This window comes from Mus caroli, unplaced genomic scaffold (assembly GCF_978045245.1).
Source record: "Mus caroli unplaced genomic scaffold, Mus_caroli_1 scaffold_9, whole genome shotgun sequence".
NCBI classification, from domain to species: domain Eukaryota; kingdom Metazoa; phylum Chordata; class Mammalia; order Rodentia; family Muridae; genus Mus; species Mus caroli.
In genome coordinates this window covers 124885976-124905482 of record NW_028227264.1, presented here as the reverse complement: position 1 = coordinate 124905482, position 19507 = coordinate 124885976, and the positions used below count along the sequence as shown (strand labels likewise).

Sequence of the window (19507 nt, the reverse complement as noted above, 5' to 3'; positions counted from 1 at the left end):
AGGCACTTATCTTTAAGTATAACAAAATGCCATATATATATATATATATATATATATATATATATATATATACACACACACACATTAGAACAGTAGTAGTTGTTTTTATCTTAGGTCCTCAGCCTATCTAGTCTCAGGTTCTTGGTCACCGGAGCAGTTTCAGGTATGGGTTCCATCTCATGGCATGGACCTCAAGTCAAATGGCATTGGGTAGTTGATCCTACAGGTTTGTACCATAATTGTCCTGACATATTTTATGGGCAAGACAGATTTAGATCAAAGAGTTTGTCTCTGGGTTTGGGTTTAGATCGTTTCCTTTTGCCTACAGAGTATGTTCCCATATCAAAGACACTAAAAAGTATGGCTAAAGCTTCTACCTAGCAGTAGCAATGGGACCTTGGTCTTAGTTTGTGGAGAGCAACCTACTGTCTTGGCAAAAACCTGAGTTATGTGGAGGTTCAACCTAGAAAAAAACAAAAACAAAAACATGATGTTTATTCCCCTCCACCATGGTTCTTGTCACGATTTAGTCATTGAGAGGATGATGGAGAAGAACTGAGTCTTCTATACTCTCCAGAGAATCAGAACCTCGTATTGCATAACCGCTTTCTAATACAGAGGATGCCTGTGTTTTATGGTTTTATGTGTTTCTATTTCATGTGTAGCCTATGTAAACTCATGTAGCACTGAGTTAACTCCTACAAGGTTCTACAGGTCACTGACCTCTCCTAATCAGACGGTGGCTCCATTGTAGCTTCAGTAATTCTGACTGGGAAGCTCTGTGTGCATCTTTATTCCTCAGGGGGTGAGTACACATGAGAGAAGGAGCCCCTGCCTTACCTGCCCTGGCATTCCTTCTGGTCCTACCATAGTGGCTTTGTGTGCTCACCACCCACTAAATGTTGGTTAAACTAATTAATTAAGCACAAGGGTAAAAGCAGACTCAGCTGGCTTCTTTGATGCATGTACTCAATTCTTAAACCTGATGTCGGACTAGACAATGTGACTTGAATATATAATCAAATGGACACTTTAATTTGGATTTATTTCCAAGATCAGCTTTCCCTTCTCAGAGGAAGAAGCTGCCCTAGAAAAGGTACTACAGAGTGTTCGCCACCAGAATGCATGTCCTCTGTAGTAAGACACCCGAGACGGAGCATGGGACACGACCTCATCAACCTTGCTTAGCGGGGTTTATCTGGGGGAGTGGAAGCGGGTATTGATTTTGTTTTTGTTCTTTCTTCTTGAAAATTTGCCGACTAACTCTGGAATGGACTGTAGAGTTATTTTATCAGATGTCTTGGCATAAGGAACTTATGGCATAAGGCAAGCTGAGGTTCTGATTGGCCAGTTTGTTCAAGATAAGGAATAGAACATAAATCTGCACTGAAAATAAAATGCAGTACCTATAACAAAAGCCAAAACCACGAACCCCAGTCCCATAGTGCAGTGGTGGACAGACAGCAAGCAAGGAGTTATGTTAGACTGTGCAGAGAAACAGTTGTGACCCCCATCCTCCACCCCTCAGGCAAAGGGACCCAGGGAGAACTCCGGGACTGGTGTCACCGCCTGTCAAAGGCAAAGGAGGCCTATGCCCTCTGAATCTAAGAGGTCATGAAGGATCTAATCTATTCAGAAAAACAGGAGACAGGAAGATAAACACAGAAGCCACCAAGCCTCAGATTTGGTACAATCGCCACTAACTGGCTTCCTGTATGACTTTAAAACAGGGTCCCTCATTTTAAAAAGTTTTCTCTCAGTTAAATTGTTGCTGTTGCGTGTGCTGCCAAGCTTAGTCATGATCAAACTCTGCTCACTATGTTTCCTTTATGACCTTATATTACTTTTCATCCTTGTATTAGATTTCTCCCTTTTAATGTATTTTTATTTGAGAACTTCACACAGCATAGTTTGATCTTGTCCTTTCTCTTTCCACACAGTCTCCCAGATCTTCTTCCACTTCCTTATCCCCTAAATTCACATTATTTCTCTCTTTTCAAAAAAGAAAATACCACTACCATGGGGTCCAATTCGTGTTGGATGACTACTCCCAAACCTGGATATATGTACCCAGTGTCACTCTATTGACGAAGACTGGTTTTCCCAATCCCAGCAAGTATAGGTTGCAAACAGCTTCTTGCCTAGAGGTGGTTTTGTGTCTACTTCCCACCTCTGTGATGTGATTTTTTTTGCAGGCTTGATCTTGTGCCAGTCCTGTACATGCCCAGGTGGGAGTTCTGAGTTCCTATCTGAGTTCCTATGCTTTATCTGAGAAATGCTGCTTCCCTGAAGTCAGCCTCTGCCTTTGGCTCTCACCACCTTCCTGTTCCATCTTCTGGGCAGATCCCCAAACCTGGAGAGGAGAGTCTCACTGTAGCTGCCTCATTTAGGGCCGATCATTCCAGAGTCTCAGTTCCCTGCCCACGTCGGTCCACTTGTGCTTTTTCTGTGTGTGCTAGCACCCACTGCAAGAAGCAGCTTCTCCGGTTAGGGCTCAGGCACACACTGATCCTCCCACTTTCCTTCTACTGAGAAAAGTTAATTTTGGTTACTATTATTATTTGAGTGAGTATGTGTGTGTGTGTGTGTGTGTGTGTATGTGTGTGTGCGCGTGCTCGTGCACGTGCGCGCGCGTGTGTGCATGATGTATATATGTGAGTATAATGATATGTGTGACATGGCACTAGTACACAAGTCAGATAACAAGTTGGTTCTCTCCTTCCATCGTTACCTGGCCTGGATTCTGGAGACCAATCTCAGGTCGTCTTTCTTTGATGGAAAGCACTTTGATTCCATGTGCCATCCCACACCGACCGACCTGGCAACACTTTCCTTGTTGGTTTCTTCCTGACATCAGTGGGTGAGGGCCTCTTATGCTTTCCTTTAAAGTAGCAACGTGAAGATGTTTCTACCAAAATCTTTAGAATAACTGAAGAGTTAAGAAATTCAATTTGACTTTGTTAAACTTGTTTTGAGACACTGAATTATCTTCCTTCTAGTGAGATGATGTGTCTGAGACAGTCTATCCAAAGTTGTCTCTACACATTGCTCATGGATACCTTGATCAGGATTGATGCCTTTATAGTTTTTAAAAACAGTATATAGAGGGCTCCTCATTTTACAGGAAAAAAAGATATTAAAAACACAACAACATTAAACTGTGTATCCTTGTATCACTGCCTATAGCAGGGGATGGAATACATACCCTTGATCATACTTTAATATATATATGTGTGTATATATATATATATATATATATATATATATATATATATATATATATACAAATTCTTGGGATTTCCATCCGGGTTGGTTGGGTAGGCAGGTGAGCGTGGTCTGTAATTACTCAGAGGTATGGATAAAATTGGAGGCTACTAAAATTATTGAAGTTACAAAGTACCCAAGAAATGAAGGAAAGATAGATGATTCTGTGTGGCTGGAAAATTCGATTCCATGAGGAAGGAGCTATTCTTGCTGGTGCGGACATTGTACTGAGTCACTGCTTGTGTGGTTGCACGTGATAGGAGCGTGTGAGAAGGATCTGTACCACGTGCAATGTCAGAGAGCTATGTGAAATCACACGTTCTTAAATGGAAAGCCACCTCAAAGGCATTGTTCCTGAATATCCTCATCTGTGAACTGAATATACTACAGTGTTCTACTGACCAGACAGTAGCAGAAGATAGAAGAGCTCCACACATCTCCTGTACTCAAATCACCCTTTTATGGCATTGCTCCATTGACTGCTCTGAAGGAGAAGTTCTCTGAGATAGCAGAATACTTACATATTTTGTGTAAGTATATTGAAAGGCATTATTCAACAATGCCAATTTGAATGACAACCCTCTTCTGGTCCTTGATTTCAAAGTTAAGACCAAGATGCCTTTTATGTTGTGACTCTGAGAGATAATTAACTCAGGAAATGAACCAGGATTGTTTCCCTCTGCTGCTTGCTAATTTTGAGTTCTATTGTATTCTAGAATTCAGACTAGAAAATCATAGTCAACTCTGTCCCATGAATATGGAGAGGAGGCTATATTACTTTTCCTTACAGAAAAGAAAATAGAAACAGTATTACCAATGAGAAATGAACATCACATTGGGAGGCATTCGGTTTTATATTTTCTTTGTTTGCTTTTCAACTATTTTCTTTCTCTGTCCCTTCTAAAATATATTACTGGGATTTCTGCTCTTTTTACTTCCTTGGGCTTTTTAATCAGGCGAAGAGCATGGGTTTTGCTCATTGATCCATTTTTTACTTTTTGCCATAATGTGAACAATATCATAATCTCACAAGGGAAATGTGCAAGGCTATGTGAAACTTGGGAATAAGATTATAAACAAATCTGTTGCCAAGAACTTATTGTCATGACCCACGTATGAAATAAATGACATGCTCCAAGACCACACATGTTATCCATCGGGATTTTCTGCTAAGACTGTATTTCCTCTTTCTCTTGTCCCTAATAGATAGAAGAATGTTAAAAATGTGGGGATCTGGAGGAGCAAACCTTTTTACAACCATAGCTCCAGAATGACTCTGGAGAACAGGTAACCTTGGCAAAGGTTACTCACCTCCTGCCCTGGTCTCCCTGGGGCTCAGTGAGCAGGAACAGGGCGCTCCTGCGTTTGTCTTCTTTCTTAGAGGTTCATGTAGCTAACACGGTAGTCTGTGTCTCATGTTCTACAGAAAATATTGTATAATTACCAGCATGTGGTTTCTCTGTGCTTCCCATAGTGTGTGATTTTTGTTAGTTAAAAATAAATAAAAGGAAGCAGTTGTAGCATGTGCAAGGCCTTGGCCCAAAAGCCAAGTTTTATGGTGAGTTAAGCCTGCTACATTTGCTAATTTTTTTTCACTACAGCAAATGTTAACCCGTAATTTGATTTCACGATGAGTTGGATTTTTGGTAGAATCTTTACAAGTGGATATTTAAAATGCTCAAACGGTTTAATGGACATTGTGCACAGAAAAAATAAATGATATGTTTATAAAACAAATTGTTGGTATATGACTTAAGATCTCTAACCTTTCCTAACATGCTCAGTAAACTTAACAAAAGGAGTTTAAGCAGCACATAGAATTTTTAAGGACTTAACGTTGCAATAGACTAAAGAGAAGTTATTAAAAGTGCAAAATATTATCCATACTCATGTAGATTTTGTGAAGCCATTTGTTGATTGCAGACTTGTTCTTTATTTCTGAGACTACAATTACATCATTTCTTCCTTTCCTTAATACCTCCAAATTCTGACATATTAAACCTGATCATATTTTTTAGCTTTCTTGCAATATCTTGCAATACTGAGACAAAGTCCTCTACATGTTAATAAAGCTTAATAAGGTTGAACACTCATGGAAAAATTAATGGCGTTTATTTAGTAGCATTAATGGCCTTTCCTTATGTGAGTGTGTCATTGCTATATCCTATCAATAGATAGCCTCAGTGACATTTATTCTCTCATATTTTTATTTTTAAAAGAAAGTGATAATCTGGAGAAGGCACAATGGAATTACTTTTAACTGCATGGTCACTATGTCAGATAAATATTCTGATCCCTGGCTAGTGCCAACCTTAGACAGGAGGCATTGTTTTCTGATCCAAGCTTCTTCCCCTGGTCCCTACTAGACCAGGCTGGAAGTCAACATGGACTTTCCCATGACACTAAGCACCGTTGTAGGATCTTCTTGGTAGGCCAGTATTTCTAGGTCACCAAGTGTGAAAAAGAGTTCCTTATCTGCCCTGAGAACCCGAGATTACAGAGATAATCAAAACATTTCCCAAGCAGGCCAGTTCCAGTGTGTGAGATCATGATTTTCCCTCTCACCTTAATCCTCCCACAAAAGAAGCCAAATGTTCAACCATCACCTATCTTCAGTCCTGCTGACTCCAACCCCCACCGCCATACAAGGAAAATAACTTTGGAATAGTTAGTCCTTTTTAGGGGGTGGTGGGGTTGGTCTGCTTTCCCTTTCTAGGTGTTTAAAACCAACCCATCATGCCCCGCTCATTAGAACACTCCCTCTGTTTGATGGGAGGAAGCCTTGCTTGATTTCAGAGTGGAAATAAAGCTTTTAAGCTCATTAGGCTAAGTGGTAAGCAGTCCTTTAACACTAGTTGTTAAGTGCTTAGCTTTGTTGGGACAAAGATTCATCTGATGAGGGTCCTAAAAAAAGTGTCATCTCCTCTAGATTGTGAGGTGTTTACTAAGTAGTGGGAAGTTTCATCCTTCGGTTTGTAACTGTATCAAAACCTCACCTGTCCATCTCTGTAGAAGAAAAGAACTTCTGTTTGATTCTGTTTCATTTTAGGTTTTGACTCAAGCTCATAGAAGAAGCAGATATACATTGTATAATTTAAGAAAAGGGATTGCTGTATTTGATCAAAAAGCAGACATAATGTCTAGAGAAGAATTGCCTTTGTTGCTTGGTCATTATAATCATTATGCACATAGTTAAAAGCTTTGAGAAACATGTTTTGCAACAGGCTGGTATCTGGTGCTCAGTTCTAGAGCACTGAAATCTTTTTCCTTTGGAAACCATGTATCTCATCTTAGTTTCTTTGCCTGTTCCTGTGATAAAAATACTCTGACCAAGGAAAGTTACTGGAGGAAGGTTTTATTCTAGTTTATAATCCAGGTTATTGTCCCTAGTGAGAGGGGGGTTGCAGAATTAGGGGCTTGAGATCACATCATATCTGTCCCCAGTGAGGCAAGGCAGGCATCTTGGCCCTCCACTCACTTTTCCCACAACAGGAATGATCCCAACCCGTGTTAAGACTGATCTTACATCAATCCATGTAATCAGCCTAATCCCCATAGGCTTGCCCAGGTGCCCATCTCCCAGCTGATCCCAGGATTTGTCAGGTTGACAATTAGCACTTAAGCCCCTCCCCCCAGACTGTAGAAGCATTTGTCTGCCATTTAGTGGAGAGGAATATGGCCCTAAGATCCTTTAGAAACTAGAGGTGGAAGCGAAAAGCCAGGATTCCCAAGCTTGAGGACCATGCATAACAAACTGGAACTCTAGACCTCAATATGCCCATACTTAAAAATATTTACACAGTGCCTGTCTTATATCATTTAGAGAATGAGGTAATGGATGCAAATTGTCTGACAAAATACCTCCCAAGGGCTGTAGAGATGGCTGTCAGTGAAGTGTCTGCACCCTGCAAATATCCAAGATCAATGGCTCACTGCTGTCACCATAGCACTGAGGAGATGGGTCCAGGAAGGTGCAGAGGCTCAGCAGCTGCCTAGGTCTAGCGGAATCCATGAGCTGCAGAGTCAGTGAGAGACCACTCCTTAGTTTAAGACAAAGTTGAAGAGTGATTCTGGATAGCAGCCCACATCTACTTCAGGCAACACAATGAAACTCTGTACCCCTGACCTCCTTGTTACTGTTCATAATGCTGTCTGTCTTCCCCTGTCTCAGATTCTGTTAAGATTCATAGACACAGCCATGCATATTGTACAGGGATTTTTACCGTGTCTTGGAGACATGGTATCAAATTACATGCTGGGGGGAAAAATACCCTTGAAAGCGTGCCCACTAAAACTACACAGAAGGAAAATCGGGAGGTTAAATGTAGCAATTCAAAGTGAAAGCGTGCCCACTAAAACTACACAGAAGGAAAATCGGGAGGTTAAATGTAGCAATTCAAAGTGCCAGACACGTCACCTTTTTGACCCTGGCTATAATTTAAGCCCGGTTTACGTTGCACCATGAGAAGTGTAAACTCATTGTGCGTGTCAAAGCAAGTTCTTCAAGAAGAGAGAGAGCAAACTATCTTTTCCCTATTTGAGAGGAGAGACGGGAGGGAGAGCAGGGCGGCCTCTGGAGGGCTGTGTGGAAGTTTGCTTCTGGCTAAAAGTTAATGATCAATCGCTGTGCTCTCAGCTCCGGAGTCCCCAACAAGTGGCTGATGCAGCTTTTCTCTGTCTCACCAGGTAACTTTAAATCTCTAAAAAACTCACGTTGGCTCTGGTAGATTATAGGCACAGCTCCATCTGTTCTTGTTCTTCGATTTCATGTTTTAGGTTTATTGGAAGTAGACTTAAAGCTCACAAATGTTGCTTGTGGAAAAGTACATAATTTCTGAAGTGGACCGAGTTAAGGCTGGTTGATGAGACATTGTGTGGCTGCAGTCGCAAACAGAAGTTTTAAATGTTCTATGAAATTTGCTATTGTGGCTCTTAGCCCTCCTGGCTGAAAAATGAATTAATCCCAATTATTTAAAAGAATACCTCGAATTATGTAGCCTGCCAATTTTTGGGTTGGAGGGAAGGTTTTGAATTACTGGTACCAATTATTTTTGGAAAATAAGAATAGTTTTTTTACTCATTAAATTTGTATTTGTACCTTATGTTATCTAGCAATAAAGTGTCCTTACTTCCTAGATGAGTTGTTGCATCTTATAAATATGTGTGCTTGGTTGGAATGTACTAAAATCCAAAACCTATAGAGTTCTTGATATGCAAGCTAGTAGACAAGTTGGTATGGTGGAAGCTAGGTGGTTATTCTGCAGTTGTATTTTGTGTGGTACCACTGGGAAGTGTTAGTGTAACTAAAGACCTTAGTCATTAAGTTTCATGCATCAACTCCTGAAGATGTCAGTATATACATTGTACATCTTTAGAACTGGTCCTCCTGCATGAGTGTTTTTCACTAAGGGCACATTGCTCAGGCACAGGAGCCCACATTAGACAAACATAGAGAAAGTATTTGTTCCTTTCAGAAGTGTCTGCCCACTGGTGTCTTTATTCAACAAAATCCCAAGGCCAAGGAACTCTTTGCTGGTTGGATTAAGACTAAAACCACATGAGCTTCCAATAGCATCAGCAGCAGGATACTTCTGCTATGCTACATATGTAATTCCACCTCTAGTTTCTTTCCCCTCAGCTGAAATTAAATGTCAGACAATGATTGATGGTTTTTGCAATTGAAATCTAGAGCTGGTAGGAACACAGAGGAACATCCATTTTATACACAAGGAACAGCATCCAGAGAGGGAATTTAGCCCATTATGGGCATTGCTGGAAGTAGAACAAGACCTCTATTCATGGGTGGCAAGTAGGGCTGATGGTGTGTTATTCTTCACTCATGCTGGCTTATCCCCTAAACAGTTTCCACTTTGGAGCGGAGCTGGCAAAGCCTTCGCAGCTAGAGTGCAGGGGGCCAGTGACAGTTTCCCGTTCACCTTTGCCATTATAAGTTTGTTTATCAGTGTGACTTGTAAACCTCAATCCTGTGTGTTGGTGTGCTTGTGTAGGTTTATTCAAGTTCTCCTTCCAGGAGGAGTTTCTCAAAGTTAAAGATAAGAATACTGCCACTTATTCCGATGCACAACTCCAAGTCAATGTTGAGAAGTTTGTTGTGGTAGCTGAAGTTTTAAAGAATTTTTTTTAAAAGAAAGTTTTAAGGAAATTTAAGATTATTAAAATCTGATTACTAATAATCAAAGAATGCGGTAATGTAAGAATAATCATATAAAGTTGAAATGATCCACATGTAGTGGAAAAAGAGCAATCATTTGCCATGACACTATAAAACATTTTAAATTTTAACACCTAAGACTGTGTGCGTGTGTGTTCATGTCTCTGGTCTGTGTCTATGTCTGTGTCTGTTTATGCACACAGATTTGTGCGTGGTATGGAATGTTTTCAGCATGCATGTGTGTGCATGTCCACATTCATATTGATATCTATAGAGACAAGGGCAGAGTTTAAGGGAGGTTTCTCCCATGATCTCACCTGCCTTTAATCAGTAAAATGAAACACAGTCTCTCACTGAACCGTTAAGTTTGGCATTTCGACTTGGCTGGCTGTCCAGCAACCTCTCCGGACCCTCCTCCTGGATCCACCTTTTAAATAATCATAATGTTGCAGGCACACAGTTTTATCTGGTTTTCAACATGAATGCCATGGATTTGAACTCAGGTCTCTGTGACTGCAGATCAAGCACTCTCACCCACTGCAGCACCTCCGAAGCCGGAGGTTAGTGTTGTTGTTGTTGTTGTTTTATGTTGGGTATGTGCAGATTTCTTTTTATAGTTGTAGTATACACTTCAATTGGCACATTGCAACCAACTAATTTCTACTCTGATGCACTGGGTTGTTTTACGTTTGCTCTTCAGTCTGCCACCCCAAGTTTACAAATCTAGTCACCATCAAAAAGTTTATCTGTTTCTTTATCCCATTAGTAGACACAGATAACCTGGGTTATACACTGTAGAAGTTTGTCAGGATCTGATGAATTTAAGTAACTCAGAGACACATAACACTTTAGATTCTCTTTAAAACAAAACAAACAAACAAACAAAAAAGACAGAGGGGGATTAAGGCCATGAAGGATCCTTAATGTCCACTGGCTTTGCAGAACATGGGAGAGTCATATGTCCCACGAGAGTCCTCATTCCATGAGTTCTTAATGGGGGCTGGAGCAGTTGTCAGGCTTGACCTAATCGGTGCAGTGTGCCAAGCGGGCCTGGTATGGGATGCATCCTTGTAAGCATTCCTAGTGCTGCCCTGACAAAGCCCCACCGTGTGGGTGGCTTAGACCAACTGTAAATTATTCTCATTCCATTTTAGAACCTGGAGGTGTGAAATAAGGTGTAGGCTGGGCTGTGTTTTCTTGTCTCTTCCGGACTGGCCTGACGCAGGCTTTGCTTCTCTTGTGGTAATACAGTTCCAGTATACACACCAGTCTTCCCAAGACATCTCTCTATATCCCGTGGGTACATCCCTCTAATGGCGCCCTTCATGCCTGCTTGGGAGCCAGCCTACTCAGTATAAGCGTTTGGATCTAGAGGACCCTTCAGAGTCGCATGTGGGAGGTGCACTGCTCTGACTCAGCGCTTACAGAGGCAGGGGAAGCTTTAGGAGGTGCGGGTTAGCGGGACGAATTTGGGTATAGAAGACATGCCCTTAAGGAGGTGGTGAGGTCTAGGCCTCCTCCTCCTCCTGCCTTTACTTCCCCAGTGAGGAAGTATGTACACTTGTTCTGCCACGAGCCCAACCACAGGGCAAACTGATCAGGGCCCAAAATAGCTTAAACCATTAATAGCAAAAATATGTGCCCTGTAGTTTTAAGTCGATTATTGATTGGGTTGTTTTTGAAACAGAAAGTTTACTAATGTACTTTGTTTCCCAATAATGTCACATTGTAAAACAACTAGAAGCCAGGGCTTCTCTTCAGGAAAGTTAGATAATCAGGTAATAGCCTGTCCTTGATCGTACCGACCCCACAAACACTCACCAGATCCCAGTATTTCACATACCAGCCCTTCCAACCTCAACCCGTAGTCTACATCCCCTCAAAAGAAAGAACTCAAGTTCCAGAATGAAATTCTTCTCCTATGGACCTTTGACGTCATAGAAACCAGTGTCATTTATTCCAAGCTAAGATAGGGAGAAAGGAAAACTTCATAAAGCAAGCAAACAAACAAACAAAACAAAACAAACAAGCAAGTGGAAAGAAACAAAGGTTTCATCAGCATGATGCAAGTGCACGGTCTCATAGAGCACATTCCACCAGGCCGTGCTCAGGCTTGACTGACACATCGTCCTCTGAGCCTCCACGGGAAATGGCACGAGCTTCGGCCCAGAGTCTCAGTCCTGCTCTGGACCAGTTCCGTGCTCCTCAGTGTTTGTATCTCAGCCCCAGGCCTTCTATCCTTGGACCCAGCTCTGCCTCTTCCTTCACTCGTGCCTGGGATTCTTCTCTCTCTGGATGAGCAGCCGCAGTTCTGCCTCAGACTTCCCCATTAGCTTTCTGTGTGTTTGCCCCCCTGGTTTTGTTGCCTTTCAAGGCAGGCTGTTTATGATGCTGGAAAGCTTTCAAACATCTGCCACCCATTTGCACAGTCCAAGGGATGCCAAGTCCTCGGACAAGAGGGACTTCTGTGCGTTCTTCTTACATTCTTTTCTGTTTGGCCTGGGATTTTAAACTTAGATATTTCCTTGAATGTCTTTTTCCATCTATTTTATTCTTTGAGAATTTTATATACTGTATTTGTTGACTTTTTAAAATTTTGATGTTGTGATATACAATTCTACCATTTTCTTTTCCTTTCTTCCCATTCAACCTTTTTTATATGCCTCCTTGCTCTCTTTCAAATTCACAGCTAATTTTATTAAGTGTCATTGCATTATATCATACATAATATATTAATTAATATATAATATATTATTATATAAATAAAATAGGATATGATAGCATATAATTGTACATAATAATATATTGTATTAACATTATATGATATGAATACATCACTATAATATGTAATATTTACACTTAATATTATAAATGGATCATATAATATAATATTAATGCAACAATAATGCTAGTAATGTGAAAATGATAGTAAGATATATTAATGATGAATTAATGTGTATTAATATATGTATATATTGATACATATAAATAAGCAGCTCAGTTTAAATAGTGTTACTTGTATGTCTTGTTTTCAGAGCTGACCATTTGGCATTGGATAACCAATTGGTGTGCTCTTCCCTGGGGAGGACTAGTTCTCCCACTCTCAACATTCCTTAGCTGCCTTTCATGCTTTGTCTTGGGTTGAGGTCTCATGAGCTTTCCGTCTGTACACATCAGCTTTTCTACCAGTGTCTTCATTCAGCTCATGTGGAAGCCGTGTTGGTGAGACATTACGGACGTAGCTTCTGACAATGCTAGGAGACACAATCTCACAGTAAACTCTCTGACTCCTATTCCCCGACCATCCGTGAGCCTCAGTGCAGGACTTTGTTGTTGATATACCAGTTGGAACTGGTCTCCACAACTGTGCATTTTAATTGGTTATCTTTTTTTTTTTTTTTTGCAATGTTCTCCTTCTGTTCCTTGATGAGGGGACTACTCTGTAGGCAAGGACAAATATTGCAGGTCTAGCTAGGGATTATGAGATTAGTAACATAGCCATTGTAACTTCTCCTCTAAAGCCCATGACTTCACTAGCCCCAGGCTAGATTTCCAGTACCAGGTATGAATTCCCTCTTATTGATGGGGTCTTAAGTCTAATTAGAGGGTTACCGGCTACCTCAAAAGCGTGGATGTTAGTACTAACCCCCATGCTGAGAGTTACTACGTTGTGATAGCAGTTATGGTTCCTGGGTGTCACAGCTGGATAGGACTGCCCATTGCTTCCTCTTCTTTGGAAGCTTGCATACTACCTTTTGGTCCCCCAAAAGTTAGTCCCAAGGGAAGGAGCCTTCTGGCCAATTCCAGCTCAGAAGCCTCTGGGCTCTGCATCTAAACTGCATGGTTGGTGTCTTTAACATTAGAGATTTTCCTTACACCTTTAGGGGCCAGCCAGGGCCAATAGCAGACACTTAATGTTTTCAGAATCTGGTGTACTCCTTGAGTAGCAACTCAGAAGGGGCCGTCCCATGCTACAAGCACACATAACCACTCCCAGTGGATTTGGAGATACAGCCTTAGGTCTTGTAACTTACAAGGCCAGTGCTTTACCACTGAGCTATCCTCCCACTCTAACCATTTTTGATTTTTATTAACACACTAGTTGTACACACTAGTGAATCCCAGTGTGTTTCCTCATCCTATATTCTAGTCCTCCCACCCCCATACGTTATCTAATCCCACATGATCACTATTCTGCTCTCTGACTCACAGTTTTTAGCTGGCAAAGGAATCAAGAGTGCATGGCATAGGCTCTTTCCTGAATTTCATTTAGCTTAATGGGAACGTCAGAGTTTCCCTGTTCTCTGTGGCCTGATGTAGCAATGCTGTAAATATCCTGTAGGAAACTCTGGTATGCAGCTGTGTCCTTAACACACTGACTTTATTTCTATTAGCTGCATATTCTCAAGGGATGACTTTGGTGAAGCCCCTCAGTGCTGTTCTCCAGTGTGGAGTGGTTGTTTGGTTTAACACTGCCAGTTGGTTTGCCTCCAGTCTGTGTTACACACTGATTGTTACGTAATAGCCACTCTAAGTCAGTGAGAGTGTGGCTACACTCTGCTACTGACTGCTGATACTATGGCTTATCCATTTAATTCCCGGATAGCTCTATGAGTGGTCTGTGGACCTTCTAGGTTCCTTTGTCAAAACACATATGAAGTGTCTCTGTTCTTTCATATTGCTTGAAATACAATTCTTTAGTACAAGTGTGCACATCAGGGAGGGAAATGAGTGGTTGTAGGATAATCACAGTTTTGAGTCCTAGGATTTTTCATTTTTGGTTTTCAAGCTTAGGAGAGATCACATGCATGAGGTCATGTACTTGTTTGGAATTGTGCAAGCCCAGGCTGCAGTTTGTTTTATGTGCAGAGCCCTGACTATGTTCTCCTAGCTGTAGAGTTTGTTATTGTTTTTGTTTTAATTTTCTGCGTTTTTGTGAGCACAGATTGGTTTTCTTCATTCCGGAGGGCCTGAGGGTGTGTACCAGCCCCTTGTATCACCAGTAGCCTTTCCAGTCTTCCACCTTGCACAGAGCACTTAGCTCCCTTCTGCTGCTTAGACACGTGCTTCACTGACAGCCTGGAGTGGCTGGTTTCACAACACTGATTACGGACTGTGTCTGGGCAGTAGGAACGTCCACTAGCACCTCATTTGGGTTCCTCTGCTCAACTTTTATTTTGCTCACAGCAGAGGAGTTGCCTCCAAATGCAAATGTATAGGCTTCCCTGATGCAGTGGCTGGTTTTGACTAAATCTAGATAGACCGAATCTGCAGCGGTTGGCACTACAGTTTTGTCTACATTGGATATAACTAATTTGAATCCCAACAGTGTGCAAAACGGCAGTCTTACATAAACGTCAAAGAAACCTATTTGTGTTTTTAACCTGTCCAGTGGAAGAGTGTCCATCTCTACAAGATAATTCTGCTTGCAAACTTTTTGACAGCCTGAGAAATTTAGTCAAGCTTTGGATATATTCAGTTATTTGAACTAGAGCTTTGATGAAGCTGCGGAGCCCTATATCATAAAACATAAAAGACTTGATTCTGACTTGAGATGCTTTGCAAAACTTCCTACCGCTATCACCTTCATCAGCAAACATACAAGGCTCTTGGAAAATCCAGTGTATTGAGGAGGTGGGGACCAGCAAGAGTGGATTTGCTTGTTACCATCCCCACATACAAGGAAGCCAATGTGTTGGACAGAAATTTTGGCATTTTGCTTCTGAGTATAGAAGGAGATTTGCCAGAATGGATGGGTTGGTACTGGCAAGCTGGTATTGGAAAAATTAACGTTGAACTGTTCTTTCTGATAATAATTGGCACATAGATTTAATCATATTTTGAGCCTAGTTCAAAGGCACACAAGAACACTGGTCATCAGTGAATACAAAATGAATACTGGATCAAAGAATTCCATGATGCTGAGCACAGTTCAGCACTAGCTCAGTAAGGCAGTGCCCTGTGTCACTTATACACCATGCATACAGTAGGTTGCTTCACTGACATAAACTACTCAGAGTAGGAAAGACTCCTTTTGACAAGTGGCTTTACAAGTTTCAGTTCATGGTTTCTTTGTACCAATTCTCTTGGCTTCAGTTAAAGTGGAAAATTATTGCATGAAGCATTGTGGAGAAAATTCCATTTTTTCCCCAGAAAGCAGAAAGTGGGGTAGGTGGGTAGAGGAAAGGGCAGAGAGGGAGAGAGAAAGCAAATGGTTGGTTTGCAGGATCTTCTTTAGGCTGTTGTCAGTAACTGAGAGTTCTTCTATTAGACCCCAGCTCTTTAAGCTGTTGTCAGTAACTTAGAGTTCTTCTATTAGACCCCAGCTCCAACAGTTCCACAATCTTCCCATCTTCCCTACCTGGAAACTAAACTTTCCACACGTGAAGCATTGGGGGATCTCAAGGTCTGAACCGTAACACCAGTACATAGAATTTCTTTCACTTTAATCCCTAGTGTGATTAGTTTCTGTTAGCAGATAATTTGCATCAATATTTAATACATCCTTTTCTCCTTGATATATTCTAAAACCATAGACATACTGAATACCTTTCTTACAATAAATGCTTCAAGAAAAAGAGCAAAGGTAGTAATAAATCACTCAATATGATGTTAGATAGCTTTTTTAAAAATTTAAGCTACCTGAATTTCAGTGTGTTAGTCTCTCCAAGTGGCTTGAATCTCTACTGACGTGTGGTAATGTTTACTGGACACTAGTGTTGAGTACCTTCACGAGGGTGCCTCTTTGCCTCTCTTACAAGAACCTTGAGAGATAATTCCTTTAGTTTCTTTTCTTTAATCTCTTCATCTTAGTAAATCACGTTTGGCATTTAAGACTCATGCAAACTGCAGTTGTGAGCCACTGGGCCTGGGTAGTTACACTACTCTACAGATATTATAGAAGACCGGCTTGCCTCAACCAGGGTTGGATAAGAAAATTATGCCCCTGTGGCATGTGTTCTAGAGCTTAGACACTCGTCCCATCTACTTAGGTAACTTTTATCCTATGCACTGAAGTATGAGTTGCAGAACTAAGAAATAAGCCATGAAGGCAGTGCTTTCTCAACCTGTGGGGCCAATTGAGTCTTTCACATGAGATTGCATTATCAAATACCTTCCGTATCAGATATTTACACCATCTACAAGACTACAGTTATGATTAGCAATGAAAATAATTTTATGATTGGGGGTCACCATACCATGAGGAACTATGTTAAAGGGTCACAGCATTAGGAAGGGTGAGAACCACTGCAATAAAACTATTTTCTGTCTCTGGTGGTTCAGTCATCTCCAGCTGAGACACATTCCTACAGAGACTTATAATATGTTTTAACTTTGTTGTTCTCTCCCAAGCAACTGTACACACAATAAATAGATGAATTCCATAGCCATATGCTTAGTACCACCAACACACCTTCTTCTAGGAAGGGCTGGTTTAATAAGTCTCGTAAATGAAATCATAGACTGGAGGCTTCCTTTGTGTGGCAGAACTTTACTGATAGAACCATCCAAGGTGACCAGGAATTCACATCACTGTGTGTGAGGAGCTCGGATAATATATGAGCTAGTGTTGTCCTGGGAGTGATGCGGTCTGGTGGTGAGATGAACAGCTCTTCAGAGCTCTGTTGATAGCTGATGTCAGGGCACCAAGATTATCTCTGCTGCTGATCGGTCTGCTTAGGTGAAGGTAAAGCCACTTGTTCTGTTATCAGTTACTACAGTGAGAGATATCTTGTGCAAAGGCCAGGAAAAGGGGGGAGAATGGCAGACATAAAGCTAGGGAGCTGTGTTCCCGTTACCAAAATGTCAGGACAATAATCCAATCAGTTAGGATCTGGACTGGTACCCAGCAGCTCGCACAGGGGTCATATCTGACAGCGAATGATATGGCTTAGAGAGATCCTAAACCAGACTTGCATGTGACAGGACAGAAGAGAACTCAAGCACACTACGGGGTTGGAAATGTCTGGAAATAGAAAGTTATAATTTTCTCAGAAAGCAGGAGTGCTTTCTCATACCTAAACATGAACTATTTGCTCAGACCATAATAAGCCAGGGTCAGCAAGGATGATTGTGGGACCAGTCTCAGACCTTTCATTTTCTGATAGGTGAAATGAAAGTCCTTTGCAGGTTGTAGTGACGAGGATCAGAAGAGACCTTTGAGACCTCGTAAGTGAAAGCAGACTCAACTTCACAAATTCTTCCCAAGACCTTCTTGATTCATATCAACTATTGACTCATTCATTGGTGACACTGTTATGAACTGAATATTCATGTTCTCCCAATTTGTGCTGACATCTCTAGAGCCCTAAATGGTGGTACTTGAAGCTTTTTGAAGGAGATTAAATCTCGAAGACTGGTCTGGTGACAATAATGCTCTCATTAAGGAGTCTAGATGTCGTGACCCCCATTAGTCCTTTCTAGAGTCATGGAAGATAGATGAGCCCACAGGGAGACAGCTCTTACCAGAATACTTCCACACTGACAACCTGACCTGGGTTCCCAGGTTCTGGATATGGGAGAAAATCATTTTACGTTGTTGAAGCTACACAGTTTGTGGAGCTATGTTACCGCAGCTCCAGTAAACTTATAAACGAAATCGCATGGCCAAGCAACAGAGTTAATAGGAAAGCAAAGGAAAGGATTTAAGGAGAGCAATGTAGGAAAGGAGGATGGGCAGCCTGCTTCCAATCCACCACGATAGCATCACCATCTGAATGAACAAGAGACTCCACGCAGTGACATTCGAGTAGGAGTCACAAGTGAACAAATTATTCTTGACTTAACACAAACTAACAAGTGAAAGTCAGCCCTATACAAAGTAGAAGTTCTAAAGTTCTCATCATATACAAAGTATATAACCTGTGTCAAAAGGGCAAAGGTTTTCATTGTATACAAAGGATATAACCTTTCATTGGCTTTTTCTAACTCTCCAACTTATTAAGTGTGTATCAAGGCTACTATATACTTTGCACCCTGAATGATATTTCCTACTGTGTATGTACATCAAGTCAAATTACAACACAGGGTAAATATTCATTCAACCCTTCCGCCCATATGCTGTTCAGAACCTAAGATATCTTCCCTGCTGATTGATTGACCATTGGGCAAATTGTCAAGAAATCTACCAAGGCACTGGTGTGTGTACCCAAGTGTCTCTTGGATAAGTGATGGCTCATGGCATTCCTGTCTTTGAAATCATGAGGCCACAAACGTCCAGCTGACCGCAGAGGTGCTGTGCAGATGGGTGTTCTCAGTGTCAGTGGCTGACAGTTTGCTTCTGGGTAAAAACAGTTTGCTTTGTTTTAACTATGTTTTACTAAACGTGTTTTACTATGCTCTTTTGCTAATTGAATGAAAAACTTAAATTTCTTTTCTATTGAGGACATGTGCAGTTTGAATAAACTATTGTCTTTAAATTCGATTTTCTATGGGGAAAAAAAGCACAGTTTCAGGTTTTTGTAGTATATTGACATAATTTTCTTTCTTTTCCTTTTTAAAACAATATGGAGTAACTCCTAACTTTTTCATTGTATAACAGTGAAATATTACTCATTAAAGGCTATTTAGTAGTTATCAGAGATTTGTTGTTATTTATCCAAATCCAGTAATGTACTTTAAGACAATTATAGACAATTAGGCACAACCTTACTAAGTGTAATTTCTGTAAAGTAAAAACACAAGAAATCACTCTTTTCTTTTTCCTTGGAAAATATGCCACATTAAAGTTAATTTATGATTGTGTACTTGCCTTCCTATCCCCCTTTCTTCCTCTTTTTCTTGCCCCTTCCCTTCCCTTTTCTTCTCTTCCCTTCCCCTCCCTTCCCTTCCTTTTCCATCTGTTCCCCTCAACTTTCTTTGTGAGAGCAGGTGATATGTAGCCGACCCTGGCCTTGCACTGTGTACTCGAGGATGACCCTGAACTTCTGGCTTTCATGCCTCTACTCCAAAGTTCTGGGTTTCCTGAGATGCACTATCATGTCCAGTCTGCATGGTGTATGAGGACATCAAACCAAGGGCTTTGTTCAGGCTAGACAAGTGCTGTATATACTCCTATATTTATGAGTGACT

At 41.1% G+C, this 19507-nt stretch overlaps 1 protein-coding gene across 10 annotated transcripts in view; it reads left to right on the top strand.

Annotated features, from left to right (window-relative positions):
- Window positions 1–19507, top strand: part of Slc16a7 (solute carrier family 16 member 7) — a 164965-nt gene that overhangs the window by 62442 nt on the left and 83016 nt on the right. Inside the window, exon 1 of one of the 10 annotated variants that reach the window (XM_085843230.1) lies at window positions 7812–7950. The exons of 8 other annotated variants lie outside the window; for them this stretch is intronic. The gene's annotated coding sequence lies outside the window, so the exon portion shown is untranslated. Of the gene's footprint in view, window positions 1–7811; window positions 7951–19507 lie in introns of those variants that run through there. One more of the 10 variants, XM_085843224.1, reaches the window with a different exon arrangement.